The following is a 13,325-nucleotide window of genomic DNA, read 5'->3' on the forward strand; positions in this document are numbered from 1 at the left end:
TTATTAAAAATGTGCATGACTGAATTGCATAATAAAACACTACAAACAAGTCCTTTTCTGACAGAGAGATATAAACTTATACAGTCATTTGGATGCAAGTGATGGTGATCAGGGAGATTTCAAACTGATAATCAACTTTTCCTTTAATTTTCATATGAATTTTAAATCTCCTCTACAAAAGGAGGTGTGCAAACCTCTGTGCTTTCGAGCAGAGGGCCATGTGTATGTTTTCCAGTTCAACAATGGTGTGTAGTTGGTATTTGTATTCCAGCAGATGAATTCAGATTTTTCAAAAGAATGCTCTTAACTTCCCTCATTCTGTCTTTCTCTCTAGCTGCTATTCTATTTTGAAAACACTGTATTTAGCCCTGATTTTGTTTGTAAGAGTGTGTCAATATATGTGGCTTCTGAAGTTAAATAGCATCAATAAGTAAATAGGTGTAGTCTGGGCTCCCTTTACAATTCTGCTAGTATGCTGTATTCTTCTCCATGTGTTAACTTTTATAGCATGAACCAAAATGTCCAGATGCATGAGGTTTCATTAGGCCACCTGAGAGCCATTTTGACCACATGTATTTCACCAGTCCAGAATTATCCCACATTTTCCTCTTTTTCCCTCCCTAGGTAACTTTTCAACAAAACTCAAATAGGGTAACAAGAAAAAATTGGAAGTACAATAAAAAATTGGAAGTACAATAAAAAGTACCCCCAAAAAATGCCAATCACAGAGCAGAGAGATTAGAAACTGCCAGGTGACATGAGCAGCTTAGGAGACATTGGAGAAGGCTTTCCAGGAAAAAAAATCACATGGAGCCCACCAGAGTTCAGATGGCAGGGAGTTCCTGAGCCAAGTGAGGCTATCGCTGAGAAGGCCCACTTGCATATCACTTCTGTTTGAACTTCAGGGGGCAGCAGGATGCACAAGAGAGCTGCTCTAAATGATCTTATAGGGCGAGTAGGTTCAAGTGGGAGGCAGCAGTCTAGGGATGTTCCCGAACTGGCTGGGCAGCTGTGGGTGGGGCAGGGATTGGTTCATTTTATAAGCCGGTCCTTACCTGCTCCTCTGCCTCCCCACCACTTTTAATTATCATATGTATAAACCACCTGAGATACAGATATATAATCTAGGTGGTGTACATAGTCCAAATCACAATTTTAAAGCCCAATTTTAAAAAAAAAACCACTTTCACAGAATTAAAAAAAATTTTTTCACAAAGTAAAACAAACCATTTTAAATTAGTTTTAATTAAAAGCCTGAGAAAACAAGTGTGTCTTAAGGATCTTTTAAAAAGTAATCAGAGATTGAGAAGCTCTTATTTTGACAGGGAGTGTCTTGCTGGCCTCTGGCCGTAATTTGGATTGGATTGGATTGGACAGGGAGTGCATTCCAAAGCCCTGTGGCAGCCGCAGAGAAGGCCCAGTCCTGAGTTGCCACCAAACAAGCCAGCGGCAACTGTAACCAGACCTCCGCAGGTGACCTTAATAGGTGACAGGGTTCATGACAAAGGACTCTCTTAAGTACCCTGAACCCAAACGGTCAGGTCTTTATTGGTAATAACCAGCACTTTGTATTTCGCTTGGAAACACATTGTCAGCCAGTGCAATTCTTTTAAAATCGGTGTGTTGTGGTCTCTTTGTGTTGTCCCAGAGACCAATCTGGTTGCTGCATTCTGTACCACTTGTAGTTTCCGAACTATGTACAAAGGCAGCCCCACACAGAGTGCATTACAGTAGTCAAGCCTGGGGGTTACCAGCCTATGTCCCACTGTTTTAAGGTCATTTGTCACCAGTAATGAACGTAGCTGACACATCAGTCCAAAGCTGATAAAAAGCACTCCTGGCCACTCCCTCAACTGAGAAACCAGAGAGTTTTGGATCCAGGAGCATTCCCAAACTATGTACTTGATCTTTTGTAGGGAGTGTAACCCCATCCAGAACAGGCAGATCTAAACCATCTCTCAGGTCTTGACCCACCACAATCAGTACCTAGGTGTTATTTGAATTCAACCTCAGTTTATTCCTCATCCAGCCCATTACCGCCTCCAGGCAGTTCACCCTTATCCAGCCCAACACTGATTCAGAACCATCACAGCCTCTCTAGCCTGGGGGGTGGTAATTAGATGTACAATTAAGTGTCATCAGCATACTGATGACATCCCACAACAAAACCCTCAATCTCTTCTTGCAGTGTCATATAGTTGTTCCTTTGTGGTCCAAGCTAACTAAGAGTTGCAAGGTGGGCTTTTCAAACAAATACTGATAGAACTTATGGAAGATTAGCTTTTAGGTTATACAGAGATATTAGAATGGAAAGGGAGCTAATGCTATACTGGATGATTTAAGAAATACAAAGTTACTTCAGATGTTAATCCTAGGGGCTAATAGAAAGCTATATTTGATAACCTTAACTCCACTATTAGTCCCTCTCTGTAGCCCCTAGCCAATGTCTGCTCACCCTCAGTGAGAACAAAAATGTACAGCTATACAAATAAAACGCAGTATTCCTAATTGTCAAATTTAACCGATGTATTTGAATTATCAGACTTGGTTGCTCGTGCATGAGGATCTGCAAAGTCCCTGACTGATATCCTGAGTAACAAAGTGTATATGCTTCAAGAGACTGTGGGAACATGCTGGGAGCTCTTGCACAACTTACCCTGTCCTCCTGTGCACACGCTTGTTGTGCAAGAGCCCTTAGAGTTCATAGGGCTCCCCGTGCTCCAAAAGCGCTCTGTAAGATCAGAAACATGTCAGCCCCTTTAGAGAGAGAGAGAGAGATTTTGTGTATGTGTGTGTGTGTGTGTGTGTGTGTGTGTGTGTGTGTGTGTGTGTGTGAGAGAGAGAGAGAGAGAGAGATGAGATGAGATGAGATGAGATGAGATGAGATGAGATGTTCCTATTTTTGTCATTAGGTTACTATCCTCCTGAAATGACTAAAAATATTTGCATTTTGCAAGCAACTTTAGGCTCTTCAGACATTAGTTTGAAGGCTCACTGTACCCGTGAGTGGCTGGGCAAAGGGAGCCCTGAAAAATCCCCATGCCCCATCACTCACGGGTCTGACAGGCTTTGTCTGAAGAGGCAAAATCCACCCTCGCAATCATGGGTCTGCTTGCCATCACGGAGAGGGCTTTCCCCACTTCAGACAAGCCCCATCAGAGCATGAGCAATGGGGCATGGGGATAAGTGACACAGCGGGGGGCAGGACTTCCTCCCACTTAGCCCCACTGATCACAGGTGCAGCAAGCCTTTAGATTAATGTCTGAGAGCATCTTTCATTTTCTTCACAAATGAAACGGGTATGCACACATTTCCCAGCATGCTTTGCTTTTTGGAGGTGCCAGGTGTTATGGGTCAGCTACAGAGTTCATGCACTGAACCTTTTCAAACTGAATCTGTATTTTGCCACCAAGGTGGTTATCTGCTTGTTTAGTCTCACCAGTATTGTTTTGGTTGACTATTGAGGGGGCTTGAAGCTACTGTATAGCATGCTTTCCTGCAGAGGTTTTTCAATGATCTACCTATATGCTCTTCCTGTCGAAGAATGAGTTGTGTACAGAATATTTTACATCCTCTGACAAAGTATTCTTCAAACTAACTGATGGGAGATGCTTCGATGAGTGATGCTGATGAGCAAGAAAGCTACTCTGGTTTGTCTTAACAACCTCGTGTGTTTACTGTCAGGCTGCCTGTGTCAGGGCCTGATTTTAAATGTGATACAGGCCAGGGCATGAGGAAAGCACTTCTACATCTGAGCACTTCTCTTGGCAACCCTCTCACTTAAATGCCTATGCCATGTACAGTGGCCTACACATCTGCATCATTAGCACACCAGCAATGCATCTGCCCAAGCTGCAGATTGTTGGCATGCTAGTATTGTACAAGTATGGCCTGACATACATAGCAAGTATATTCTGACAAGATGTGAGCCACACAGAATGCTTACATGAGTCACAGCTGTACTCCTAGCTCTCACTGTATCCAAGTTGTCTCTTATATGTCCACGTTGTGAGCTCTATAGCATCATTATCTGTATTAATACAGCTGGATACATCCTGCTCTGTGAAACATCTCTACTGTATTTTGTTAGCCAAGCAAAAAGAAGACCATCCATCAAGAAGAATACTTTAAAGCCAGTTGTATAAGTGCACAACTTGCATCTCTGAGCCTGGTCTGAATCATGAAAATCAATGACATCTGGCTGTTCAGAAGACCAAGTGCAAAAGTGATGTACAGTCTTTAGCTCAGAACTGTAATATGTGAGAATAAGAGTCTTAGGATTGTTTCAGTTGAAACTGTCATTTAAATGCAAGCTATGTGAGAACAAATTGCTTGGACCAAAACAGATGGTGTGTGTTTGTAATTAATGGGGATTAAATTTATTTTATTAATTTAACACATTTATAGACTGCCCTATATAACATTTCAGGGCAGTTTACAATTCAAACAGCAGCTAAGACCTAAAAATCCTATAAAACAGATTAAAATTACCATAACTGAAACTTTAAATTTTGTGGAAGAGTTTTCTGTTTTATGCTATTATTGCCTATTCCAAGATCCTTAATATATTGTACATTAGATATAACTTTGACAAATCATACATCTAATGCAAATCAGTGTAAGCCTTGAAGAAAATAGCCATTTAAAAATGCATTCAGTAGAACAAAGAATTTGTAAGATGTTAAACGTTGGTGGTGTTTTAATTATAAATGAGAATTCTCTGAAATGATTAAACTGACACTATTCAGTGGAGGGCAGTAGGGACTGAGGTGAAGATTGCAATCCTAAACATACTTATTAAGGAGTAAATTCTATAGAACTCTGTGAGATACTTTTGAGTAAATGTGTGTCGTATTAAATGTTAACTTCACAGGTTGGTTGGATGAACTACTGTAGGAGGGCAATACATCTAGATCCTTTACTAAGGATCTAGAAGTATTCCTTAACACTAACTTCTGTTGAAGCTGGGCAAAGTAGGGTTGCAGAATTGCAGCATTTGGCTAATACCTCTAACCTTCAGGTTACTGTGAACATGATCTAAAGCTCTAGAGATGCTGAGAACTAACTCTCCAGATCCACATGATTCTCTGTGAGCAAAGGTCTGCTGTATGAATGCAACATAGTAATTCAATTTAGTTTAGAACAAAGAATGAGGCATTTCTTTTATTTCAAAGTATTTTTCTAGTAGAGAAGAACATATCTAATCAAGCAAGTACCTATAGGACAAAAACAGTCTAAGCTCCATTCATTCACTCCTTTATATGAGAATTTACATCCTGCCTTTCTGCTTACACAAGTGCTCAGGGTGGCCAACAACATTAAACAAAAAATAATTTAAAACTACATGCTTTAAAACCGAATGACATCTTTACATAATGCACCTGCTGCTCAAGCCTAGTTTGGGGCTTGCTTAGTGTTGGAGTCCTACAGATGATGGTTTCAATTGCCAGTATCAGACGAGGGAATTCTAGGATAACAAGTACAATAAGGTGTGCCAGCCAGTGCACAAAGGGCAGAACTTTCAAAAGGCAAAAGGTAACATTCCACAGGCTCAGATATTTACTTCTTTCTGTCTAAAACAGGGCTGCAGAACTTCGCCACTCCTGCAGAGCTTGGTCTACAACTCCCATCATCCCTTACTATTAGCTGGGGCTGATGGGAGTTGTAGTCCACTCTCCAAACACATCTGGAGAGCTAAAATTGTGCAGTCCTGGATGATGGACATCTCTCCAAGGGCCTTGGCTTATGAACCATTGTAGTAGCACTTTAGCTAGGCCAATAATTCTCAACCATTTTTAACAAGTGTACCCCTCCTTTTGTGAACCTTCAGCTCAGTTACCCCCTAAAGCTTTTTAGGGGTGTGTATGTACACATGAGAATATTTTTTCCTCTGGTTCTCTTAAATGTTACCATTATGAGACAAGCTACTCCAGTCATCGACTTACATTCAAACTAAATGACTCATGAGTACTTTCCCTGCAATTAATAGGATAAGTAATTGTCTCCCATTAATTAAATGTATATACTACCTAATACTGAAATATCTAGGCGGTGTACAGCAATAAGATTGCTTATGAGTAACTTAATCTGTATGTAAGCTAGTGACTAGGTCACCTTAAGTGGCGCAGCAGGTTGATGGCACACTTTACCTTACCTTTAAGCTAGTGACTAGAATAATGGTGACATTCATTCATTCATTCATTTGATTGCTATACCGCCCTTCCAAAAATGGCTCAGGGTGGTTTACATTAAAACAACACTAAAACCAATTAACTGTTAAAATTGAAAACTGTAGAAACAACATAAAACCATTATTAAAACAAAACAGTTTTTAAAACCCTGAAAAACCAGGCCAAACCTTTACGGTTTAAAAACAGTTTAAAAACTCTAGAAGGCCAGGCCAAACAGATAGGTCTTAAGGGATCTCCTGAAGGCCAATAATGAACTCAGATTGCATTTAAATGTGTGTACACACATGCAACACACTACAGGAGACTGGCTATTCCAGCCATTGGCTCACATCCACACTAAATTACTAATAAGCAGTCCTAATGAAATTAATGGACAAATTTTCTGAAGCCTGTCAGGCTGAGGGGAGGGGTACACTGAGCTTCAGCACATAGCCAGCCAATCAGAAGCAGAGGAGGAGGGTCTTCACTCTCCTCCCTCCCCTTCTGAGGGCTTGTTGGCTTCAAGCTGCCAATCCTCAGATGGGGGGGGGGAATAGTGCAGCTGCAGTTTGGGGAGGCAAGAGGGCTTTGCATATCTCCTGGAAGCCCATCAGTTACTAAGGGTACTAGTACCCCCTGTTGGTAACCCCTGAGCTAGGATAGGTTGGGCCAAGCTATAAAGCATCTGGCATTATACAACTGCTCCTTCCCTAGAAGCCCTACTACCTGTTGTAATGGCAACCCAAATCTGGCCATGATTCTGCAGAAGGGAGGAAAGCATGTTATAGTACAGGTCTGCACAACTGCTGCTGTTAGACTACAGTTGGAGGGCCAAAGTTCTGCAGCTCTGTTATTGTATGGTCATGTATGTTTCTGCTGCCTCCTGTGTAAAAGGCTCCAGGTGACCTCAGAATTACGGCCAGTGGGGGAGCGATATTTCACCATTCTGGCAATCTGTTTCCTTCACAGGCTGCCCCAGGGAACTGCTGCCCAACTCTCCAAGGGAGTCACAGAGCTTCTTCTCCCAGCAGCTGTCCTCCTGGACTGGCCCCTCATCACTGGCCAGTCCTGGTTTATATAGCTCTTGGCAGGTGGGACAAGTCTTGCAAGATTTCACCACTTTGTGGGACTTCGGCCCAAGATCTCACAAGAGTTGTCCCTGATGCTCCGACAACTCACCATCTTCAAGCAATGGCGCACTGCTATCCTGTGGGGGCCAGAAAGACACTCCCCAGCCAGGGGAAGTAGATGCATCCACAGATGCACAGCCAGGAGGGATTGACACTGGCTGCGCCAGGAGGGTGGGCTCTCAAGTGTCAGCCCGAACCCTCACAGTGGCCCACAGCCTGTTGGGGGATCCTTGACAGATCATGTGTTGCCAATGTACAACATGTTGCCATAAAAGGCATAGGCAACAAGATTTTGTGCCGTGCTTGACATCTAGGCTAGCAAAAATGTTCATCCCATTTGGAAGGCTGGCCACGGTGGCATCTCAAAATTTATCAATAGAACTATAATCTCTAAATGGTGCCATTTACACAGTAACAAGGGAGATGGTTAATTAGAATACCTGGAGTTTGGTAAATCAGAGTTGTATGAATATATAGCACCTGCATATCTTTTGTGTTTATAAAACATACAGTTATAGAAAAATCCACACAAGTTATTTAGATGGAATACTAATTAGTTAGGTTTCCGCTCATTAGTACACTGCCCTTTGCAACCATGTTCAAACTAACCAGAAAGCTCATTTGTGTGTTCTGAGCTGTTCTGGATGTTTTCCCCTCCTCTTTCCTTTTTTTTTTTTGCTCTTGGCTCTCTATTGACATTGCTCCAGGGCTTGAAAAATTAAACTGTTTCAAAGGGGAATTCTTTCTGTGTCTTTGTTAGGCAAAGAGATGTTTGTTTTCTTGTAAATCAATGCCTGGGGGAAGCAGAACTACCATGCTGTTTGGGAGTAAAACAAACACAAATTGCATTATGCTTGCACATTTGCACACATCCCACCATTGAAGCTTTCTGAGTGGGAAACCAGTCTAGCCTGGAATCACATTGCCCCCATCTGTCTCTTTTATTCTGTATCCACAGCTTCTCCGTCCCCTGGTGGTTATGGTGTTGTTTGAGAAGGTTATTTCATTACCATTCACCCTGAAAACTGTTTTCCCTTCCCTCCTTTTGTATGTATGAGCTGCACTTATGCCTCTAATGTGAAACCTGTCTTTAGCAATCGGACAGATGCTACCAACAAGGGAAAATTTGCAGCTGCCTATTCTATGAGCAGCCCAGGAAAGGCATTCAACCGGGCCTGGTCTGCACAAACAGAAAATGAAGTGATCACAGATTCTGCACTGGACCACTTTCAGGTGGTGGTTGGGAGTACTAGGGATCATATCTTGAAACTTCCTTGTGGAGAAGAAATTAGCATGCAAGGGTGATAACTACATTAGAATCTATATTTCTGACATCTAATGTTTTTCTGTGTGGCAAATTAGTGTTTACACATGGAAGCATTCCGTCATTCCATCCGCCTCACGTGGTTGAAAATTGTACGATCCAGGATCAGTCTTGCCACTTTGTCTGCTATTCGTGTCTCTCTGTCCCTATGTTAGACATTTCCTGTATTCCTGGCCAACTTCTCACCAAAGTGATAAACCACTGTCTCAGCTGTACCACTTGCAGGTGTGGGGGCTCACATGACTGAATGCTACTCCAAAGCCACAGCATACCTTTCCACACAGAAAATTAGCAAGTAAGGGGAAAGTCCTTTTCCCAAGCATATTAAGGTGTCTATGTAGGGACAGTTTGGGGAAGGCAGTATGGAGGAACATTCAGTCATTGTGTCATCCCCTGCAGTTCAAAATGGCACAATGCAGGTAATGCTGATCGTCCCTGTACTGAACTAAGTTCATAGCTCTATTGCAGTGGTTCCCAACCTGGAGGCCTCAAGATGTTGCTCAGTTACAACTCCCATCAACCCCAGCTACAATTTATTGTGGCTAAGGATGATGGAGTTGTAATTCAGCAACTTCTGGAGACCTCCAGGTTGGGGTGTCTATTGCATGCTACCTTTGGCCTATTCTTACTTAGTTCTGTTAAAAGAATCACTCTATTTTTATTTTAATGCTATTGATCAGCTTTTGCTGTGTTGGATCAGGAAAGGAGATAGTCTGGGTGAGATCTGGATATCCACATCTGGACAGCTTGCTTGGCTCAGACACTGACTCTGTCTTCTATTGCTCCCCCTTGAACAGAGAAGTTGTTACAGATCTTGATCACAGTAATGTCCAACAATGAGTACCTTGAATGCTAACAAACCTTGCTGCTCTTGGAGCACGGAAGCAGAAAGTGGTTTAAGCGAGTCAGTCAATCTGTCCAGTGATAGTTTCAGAAAATTATTCTGGTGATTTCACACCTTGTCTACTTGCTCCCTTAGGAAAAAAAATATGATGGTGCAGGAACTCAATCTTGCCAGTAAGCCATTTTTAAATAAGCTGTTTGCCCCAATTTATCTCTGTTCAATTTTACCTTAGACAAGGAAGCAGATAACAGTCCAATTCTTTTAACATTTATATTTTCCTTATTGTGATTTGATAGGGTGCAATCCAACAAAAACAGTGTTTTTAAGTTTTTCCTTCAAAGGGATAAACTTAAATAATTACTATTTAAAAGTGCTCAGCTTTGCTTGGATCAAATAATAAACACTGGACAACCTTAAATTTAGGACAGCCAGCAAGAAAAATTGGTAACTATTTATATAAATGATGTGAATTCTGAACTGTGAACCTTTACTGGTTAAAGTGCATCTCCAGTTTTGTGCTGTATTTTGGAGCCACTGTGGCATGTATTATTCGGTAAAGGGTCCCCCGCCAAAGAAGCATCACCTTTGTTTGGAAGAGCAATTCAGACACACGCATATCACAACTCCACAGTTGCGATGTATAGTTTCCTTTGCAGTAGGAAATCAACAGAGCCACTGCCTAATTCGCCACTGCCCTGGTGTTTCATTTTCCTTAAATTTCTTTCATGGAGTCTTTCTCCTGTGAATTTAAGTTGAAATAACTGTGATCCACCATTTGTGGATGGTGTCGTAGCATTTGGCACTTTGATTTCCAAATGTGTGAAAATAACATACTAGGACGTCAAATGATATTATTAGTGGAGGTCAGTACAATGAAACTGTGCTGAGACCTTTTTCTACAGGTTTTGTTACACAGTATCAAACTTGGAGATCTCTAGAAAATTAGGATGTTCAATAGTTGTTTTTTTCAGTTCCGAAGGTTATAATCTAGGTTCCAAAGGTTATAATTATGTTAACTGATTATCTAGATCGAAGGTTAGTTTCAGTTCCGAAGGTTATAATTATATTAATTGATTATCTAGACCCATTTCAAACTGGCTTTTGGGCAGGCTATGGGATGGAGACTGCTTTGGTTGGCTTGATGGATGATCTCCAATTGGGAATTGACAGAGGAAGTGTGACTCTGTTGGTCCTTTTGGCAGCTTTCGATACTATTGACCATAGTATCCTTCTGGAAGATCTGAAGGGATTGGGAGTGGGAGGCACTGCTTTACAGTGGTTCCACTCCTATCTCATGGGCAGATTCCAGATGGTGTTCCTTGGAGACTGCTGTTCTTTAAAATCTGAACTTTCCTATAGTGTCCCTCAGGGCTCCGTATTGTCTCTGATGTTGTTTAACATCTACATGAAACCGCTCAGAAAGATCATCAAGAGATTTGGTGAAGGGTGTTATCAGTATGCTGATGACACCCAAATCTACTTCTCCATGTCAGCCTCATCGGGAGAAGGCATAACCTCCCTAAATGCATGCCTGGTGGCAGTAATGGGCTGGATGAGGGATAACAAACAGGTTGAACCCAGATAAGACAGAGGTACTTATTGTGTGGGGTCGGAACTCAGGAGACGATTTTGATCTGCCAGTTCTGGATGGGGTCACTCTTCCTCAGAAGGAACAGGTTCGCAGTCTGGACATGCTTTTGGATCCAAACCTCTCCCTGGTGTCTCAGGGAGTGGTGGCCAGTTTTATCAGCTTCAGCTGATGCACCAACTGCGTCCATTTCTTGAGATGAATGACCTCAAAATGGCAGTATATCTGCTGGTAACTTCTAGGCTGGATTACTGCAATGCGCTCTATGTTGGGCTGCCTTCGTATGCTTTATTTATTTATTTATTTATTTATTTCTTAGATTTCTATACCGCCCTTCCAAAATGGCTCAGGGTGGTTCACAACATGATAAAGATAATTAAAACAAATTAAAAATTAAAATCAAACTATTAAAACACAATAAAACCAATAAAACAGCTAAAAGCCCTCAAAATCAGGGCAACAGTTTAAAACAGTTTAAAACAATCATTTAAAGCTCTGGACGGCCAGGCCAAATAAGTACGTTTTAAGGGCTCTCTTGAAGGACAGCAATGATCTCAAATTACGAATTTCTGCCGGGAGTGCATTCCATAGCCTAGGAGCAGCTACAGAGAAGGCCCGCCTCTGCGTCGCCGCCAGACGAACTGGTGGCAACTGGACATGGACCTCCTCAGATTACCTTAACGTGTGGTGCAGTTTCCGTAGTCCGGAAACTGCAGTTGGTCCAGAATGTGGTGGTCAGGTTGATCTCTGGATCATCTAGGAGAGACCGTATCACTCCTGTGTTGAAAGAATTACACTGGCTGCCAATTCGTTTCCAGGCCAAATACAAGGTGCTAGTTATTACCTATAAAGCCCAAGCAGCTTAGGCCCTGGGTATTTAAGAGAATGTCTTCTTCACTATGAGCCCCACCACCTGTTGAGATCATCTAGACAGGTTTGCCTGCAGTTGCTGCCAACTCATTTGGTGGCTACTTGGGAATGGGCCTTCTCCGTTGCTGCCCTTGGACTTTGGAATGTGCTCCCTGTTGAGCTCACCCATCTCTGGCAACTTTTCAAAAGGCACTAAAGACACATTTATTCACCCAGGCTTTTAATTAGATATATGGTTTAAATTTTTAATGCTGGTTTAAAATGATTTTAATGTTTAAATTACTTTAATTGTTTAATTGGTTTAGTTTTGATTATGATTGTTTTGTTTTTATTTGTTGTAAACCTTCCTGAGCCATTTTGGAGGGGTGGCATATAAATCAAATAAATAATAATATATATACATATTGGAAGCAACATGATACTTTAAGAAGCCCCTGTAGTCCTGCAGGAATTTTCTTGAAGAAAAGGAATTCTACAGAGACTCCTGGAGGAAATAGACTGAAAGGGTACGATGGAACACAGTTAAATGGGTAACGGTCCGTTTTTTAAAGAGCCCCTTACATTATATTGGTACAGTAGTGCCAATATAGTTAAGAGTTGTTTCAACATTCTTCTACTGTATTATAAGCCCTGAACATTCTGTTGGTCATAAAACTGGAACTATCTCTCCAATCTGCCTGAACATTTTCAGACATCAGTTAGGGTGACAGTAAGGTAAAGTGTGCCGTCAAGTCGATTTTGACTCCTGGCACCCTGGAGTTGTCTTCGGTAGAATACAGGAGGGGTTTACCATTGCCTCATCCCACGCAGTATGGGATGATGCCTTTCAGCATCTTCCTATATCACTGCTGCCTGATATAGTAGCAGTGGGGATTCAAACCGGCAACCTTCTGCTTGTTAGTCAAGCATTTCCCTGCTACACTACTTAAGGTGACAGTACCACACCTCCAAATCTAGTGTAGATCTGATGTAAATCTAATGTAAAATGGCCAAGATACAACAGTTTAAAAATGGACCCATAAACTCTAGAAAACACCTACCTTTGCTAACTTTCTTGCCATCAGATAATATATTATCAGTCTTTTCAATATTGCTTTAAATGTTGTTTGTTTTATTTATTTGTTTATTTCATTTTAAAATTCAGGTATATGCTGAAGCCTGTGTTTTGGGGGGAAACAACCACCCTCTATTTCCTAGTTATTAGCCTTTAAAATTCCCATAATAATGGTGAAATGAATTAAGGGTGCAGTGCAGATCAGTTTATTTTCCCACTGAGCGTACTGAAGCCTACACTTGTCATCTGATATGAAACAACCCAGAAGCATGTTTACCATTTTGGCTGCTGTTTGTGTGAAAACCTATATAACAGGTTTCATTGCCTTGAGCTGCAAACCTATGT

Source organism: Hemicordylus capensis, chromosome 1 (assembly GCF_027244095.1).
Source record: "Hemicordylus capensis ecotype Gifberg chromosome 1, rHemCap1.1.pri, whole genome shotgun sequence".
NCBI classification, from domain to species: domain Eukaryota; kingdom Metazoa; phylum Chordata; class Lepidosauria; order Squamata; family Cordylidae; genus Hemicordylus; species Hemicordylus capensis.